Source organism: Nicotiana sylvestris, chromosome 7, assembly GCF_000393655.2.
Source record: "Nicotiana sylvestris chromosome 7, ASM39365v2, whole genome shotgun sequence".
Lineage (NCBI taxonomy): Eukaryota > Viridiplantae > Streptophyta > Magnoliopsida > Solanales > Solanaceae > Nicotiana > Nicotiana sylvestris.
In genome coordinates this window covers 858572-864184 of record NC_091063.1, presented here as the reverse complement: position 1 = coordinate 864184, position 5613 = coordinate 858572, and the positions used below count along the sequence as shown (strand labels likewise).

At 38.1% G+C, this 5613-nt stretch overlaps 1 pseudogene; it reads left to right on the top strand.

Annotated features, from left to right (window-relative positions):
* Positions 1–955: 955 nt before the first annotated feature.
* Positions 956–2795, top strand: LOC104249513 (GDSL esterase/lipase 4-like; annotated as a pseudogene).
* Positions 2796–5613: the final 2818 nt, after the last annotated feature.

Sequence of the window (5613 nt, the reverse complement as noted above, 5' to 3'; positions counted from 1 at the left end):
AGGATGGGAAGTTTTTAAGGGTGTTGCCTCATATGGGAAGTTTTTATGGGAGTTGCCTCTTATTTGTATGCCTGATATCTCTGTATTCTTCGTCTGCCAGAGCAACAGCCCTACTTGATCGAATTTTATGGATGAGGAATAGTTCGTCACAATCCACGAACATACTATGAATTACTACAAATATTGGTCTGAAAGAAATTACATCTGTTTGAAAGGAAAGAAAAACAAAAATGTAGAAGGGGACGTCAGGGCTTGCGGACGCCAACAGGACTACCTTGGGTCTCCAAACTATGAACCTGCAGCCAATCTCTCACTCACCTACTGCTTGCTCCGAAATTTAGACCCAAGCAGAATCCGACATGCACCTATTGATATTTTCGGAGAGTCCAAGCAATATAGCATTGGACGCGTCCTCCTTAGACTCTATTCAAGACCAACACAGATGGGAGCTCAAACAGGAACCGGGGACTACGTGGAGGAGGTGGTGTTATTAGATCATATACTGGAATTAATAGCAGCTTTTGCATCACCTTTCAGTAAAGGAATGTGCTGAAACTAAAACTAATTAGATCCATGTTAAATCGGACCCGCCATTTGGAATCTTATATCAGTAAATGAAAGCATTAAGGGGTAAGCTGAAGGTTTTGGAATATGTGCAGCTTCAATATTGTCAGAGAAGCTAATTTCGCACTGAGTAATGAAGGATTGAAGCTTGCAGGACAGATTGGTATAATTTAAGGATTATGCAAACTAAAAGTAGTTTTTTTTTGTATACCATGAGCTGTACCTCAAAAGGGTGTAACAAGTTAGTTCTAGTAGACTAATTTAGAAAGATGTAATTAGACTAATTATACATACCATTGTATTTCCACGCACCATAGATCTTTGCACCATATCTTTAAAAATTGTGTATGTATAATTCAAACTTAATTAGTTTTCGATGAGGTCAGGTATTATGTCCCCTCCTTCATATATTCGCTTTTTGCGTGCTAATTTACTGGTTAAAGGTCCGGCGACTTTTGATTTTTAAAGAAAAGAGCACGAGAAAAATCCAGCAGTGGATTCATTCCCCTTTGAAAATGAGAATTGTACGGCTGCATATAGGTGGGTCAAAATTTTACTTTTAATTTTAATTAGTTGTAGAGGCATTTTTAGTGGAAAGGAAAACGGCAATACTCTATATACTAGGTGATTTCACAGTTCGAACCCATGACCTACGGGTCACATGAAGAGATCTTAACCGTTGCTCGAAGACTCCCTTTCCTGACCCATATTTAATATGAATAAAAAATGGATTAATCCCATATTGCTGATTTCAGCAATGGAGTTAACTTTGCTTCTGGAGGAGCTGGAGTTGTTTCTACCACTCATCCTGGTTTGGTATGGGCATTAGCATTTTAAGTATCAGGTTATTGATCTGGAGAGACAATTAAAGTAGTTTGAACAAGTGCGAAAATCACTAACAGAAAAGTTGGGAGCAGAGGAAGTCATATCGGAACTTCATCAGTAACGATTACATGGGGGGGTTTGGGAGCAGAGGAAGTCATATCGGAACTTCATCAGTAACGATTACATGGGGGGGTTAACGAAAAAATGCAGCCAGCAACTCCACGGTCCTGAAGAATATCTAGGGATGGTCGTTGGCAACTTGACTCAGGTAATTAAAGTAAACTACAAGAAATTTTCTTTTTCCTTTTATATGTTGTTGGTTAAAATTGTATTTATATACAATATTTCAATGACAAGGAATTGTATGAGAAAGGCGCCAGAAAATTTGGTTTCCTAAGCTTGTCGCCATTGGGATGCTTACCAGCTCTCAGAGCACTAAATCCAGGAGGAGGTTGTTTTGAAGCTGCTTCTGATCTTGCATTGGCGCATAACAATGCTCTTCAACATATACTGCAAGACTTTTAAGTGGGCGTTTGGGCATAAAAATTGTAAAATTCCAAGAAAAAAGTGGAAAAAAAAATTGAAGTAAAAATGATATTTGAAAATAAGAGTTGTGTTTAGACATAAATATAATTTTGGGTTGTTTTTAAAATTTTGTGAGTAATCTAATTGAAAATTTTGAAAAACAATTTTTTGAATTTTTCTTCAAGTGAAAATTGAAAATTTTATGACCAAATGCTGATTTCAAAATAAAGTGATTTTTTTTTTTAAAAAAGTAAAAAATTTCTTATGTCCAAACGGGCTCTAGGTATTGCAACTCCGACTTTTACGAATAGATCTCGATAGAGTTAACAATCCCACAAAGTATGGTATGTATCCTCTTTCTACCATTTACCCAACTAGCTAGCTTATTGTTGGCATTCTATTAATTAATTTTTGAAGGGAGCCTTATTGGTAAAGTTGTTGGTCACAGGTTCGAGCCGTGGAAACAGGTTCTAGCGATTTTTCCGGACCCTGCACATAACAGGAGCTTAGCACACCGACCTACTTTTTTTTTTTTTTTTTTTTTAATAAATCGCCATTATTTAGGTTTGAAGGAAGGAGTGAAGGCTTGCTGTGGAACAAGGCCTTATGGAGGTGAAAATACATGTGGGGGGACTAAATAGGTTACTGAATATGAGATTTGCGATAATGCTAAAGACTATATATGGTTTGATTAATTTCACCCGACAGAAGGCATACATGAACAATTTGCAAAAGCTCTCTGGGATGGACCATCCTCTTCTGTTGGAGCTTACACTCTTCATGACCTATTTTTTAGTAAAGAGAAACATACTATAGCTGATAGTACAACAACAATAACAACGACCCAGTATAATCTCACAAGTGGGGTCTGGGGAGGGTAATATGTACGCAGACCTTACCCCTACTCCGAAGGGTAGAGAAGCTGTTTCCAGGAGACCCTCGGCTCAAAAAAAGCAACAGGAGCCGATATATTAGTACCATAAAAATGCATAATAAAATAACAACAATATAAGAGATATGAAATACAGAATACGAAATACGAAATAGATGACTGATATAGTAAAACTAGCAAGTAAAGCCGTGCATCAATAGACGACCAATGACATTCTTAGTCTAACTCCTAACTGGCTAGTCTCACTCTATTGTGCTGTAGAAATATTCACAAGTTTCCCCTAACCTATAACCTTAATGCTCGACCTCCATAATTCCTTGTCAAGGGCCATGTCCTCAGTAATCCTAAGTCGCGCCATGTCCTGTCTGATCACCTCTCCCCAATACTTCTTAGGTCGTCCTCTACCACTCCGCGTGCCCACTACAGTCAGTCGCTCACACCTCCTCACCGGTGCATCAGTGCTCCTCCTCTGAATGTGCCCGAACCATCTGAGTCTTACTTCCCGCATCTTGCCCTCCATGGGGGCAGCGCCAACCTTCTCTCGAATATCTTCATTCCTAATCTTATCTATAGGTGATATTGTTGCTAGATAATCCAGAGGACGAAAGATGTGTTGGCAATCAAGCCTTTGTATTTTCAAGTCCAGACTTATCTGTCCAAAAGTTTGGCTAAGCAAGCAAATTTCAGCATTTAAAGGAAATAATTTTATGTTCAGTAACAATTTTCTTCAGATCTAAAATAGATTGCATACCAGCCTCTCAAACCATGGATTCAATTAGAGATACAATCATCACACAATACTATTATTCTTTCCCATTTTATTTTCTTTGATAGCTCGAAGTTTAGATATTTTTCATGAACTTCGGACATATATGGTTAAAGTTCAGGTATTTTTGAATGAACTTCAGACGTATATGGTTAAAGTTTAGGTATTTTTATGAACTTCGGACATATGGTTAAAGTTCAGGCATTTTTTCATGAACTTCAACCATTTATGATTGAAGTTCACAAAAAATACCTAAACTTCAAGCATCAGTCATGACCTCCCAACTTCAGACACGAATTTTTTGAAATTTCAGGTGCGTATGTTTGAAGTTTGTTCCAAAGTGGATAAATTTATAATTTTTATGCAATACATATATGACACTAATAGTGACCCAAAAATTGGGTATATCTTGAGATATCAGGTTGCAGCATCTTGATTTTATCCTTTAACATGTGTAAAAATACAACCTCTCAAAATTTGCAATTATGATAGATCTGATTTTTGCGGTCTAGACCTTTTGGAGTATCTCTTCTTATAGCTTGTCACGATGAGAATGGTTGTAGCTTGTATACGTATGCTTATCCTATTTTTATCAGTAAGACATGGTTGTGAATGTTAACATTTTGATCCATTTGCTATAAATTATTCAATTCAAATGATGAGAAGTCGTTGATTATGTCAATGTCACAACATTTGCACATGTTTGAATCTGCCCAAAAAGTTCTGATGTAATCTTCATTCAACATAGAAAGCAATTGTATCCATTCGTAGAGTAGGGTCAGACAGGTGATAGAAATAGAAACACCATTACTTGATCTCTCCTAATTAAGTTACAGAATATGTGAGTATGGTTGTGTAACTTGTGTTGATTCAAACAGTGTCACGACCCACAATCCATTAAAGGTTGTGATGACGCCGGATACCACTGTTAGGCATTCCAACACCAAAAAATTAATTTAGTTCTCATTTTAATATTTTTGAAAGGCGGACGGGTATGTAAGACTCGATACGCAAGTCATTCCCAAGAGAGAGAGTTTCAAATATCTGGGATTTATAATTCAGATGAATGGGGAAATAGATGATGATGTTACTCACCGTATCGGAGCAGGATGAACGAAGTGGAGACTCGCTTCCGGTGTCTTGTGTGATAAGAATGTGCCGTCGAAACTTAAGGGTAAGTTCTACAAGGTAGTGGTCAGACCGACTATGCTGTATGTGGCAGAGTGTTGGCCAATCAAAAAGTCACATGTCCAGCATATGAAAGTAATGGAAATGTGTGGGCATACTAGATTGGATAGAATTAGGAATGAAGTTATTCGGGACAAGGTGGGAGTGGCCCCTGTGGAGGCAAAGATGCGTGAGGCAATGTTGAGATGGTTTGGGCATGTTAAGAGTAGAAGCACAGATGTCACAGTCAGGAGATGTGAGAGGTTTGGCCTTGGGAGGTGAAAGGAAGGGTAGAGGTAGACCTAAGAAGTCTTGGGGTGAAGCGATCAGACAGGATATGGCGCAGCTTGAGCTGACCGAGGACATGACCCTAGATAGAAGGGTGTGGAGGTGGAAGGTTAGGGTGGAAAGTTAGTAGGTAGTCGGGCATTTCCCTTTGTCTTCCCTAGTTCGATAGTATTAGTGCTAGTATGGTACCCTTTTTTCCTTAGTTTGCTATAGCCGCGTGTCTTGTTCTGTTACTACTTGCCTTTGGTAATTCCGTAGTTTGCTAGCAGGACTTCGTCATATTCTCGTGTGTTGCCTTGGACTTATCTGTCTAAGTATACTATCTTGATATTACTTGTTATCGATACTATCTTGCTATTCTTTGTTGTTATTTCCGATTTAATTTTCTAACTATTTGTCTTGCATTCACTTGCTATAAGGGCTTCCTTCACCTTCTTTAGCCAAAGGTCATTCCGAAACAGGCTGCGTATATCCTACCCTCCCCAGATCCCACTTGGTGGGATTATACTGGGTAGTTATTGTTGTTATAATTTCCTTCAATTAGATAGTAAATGATGAACTTTACAGAGTAAATAATAATGTTTTT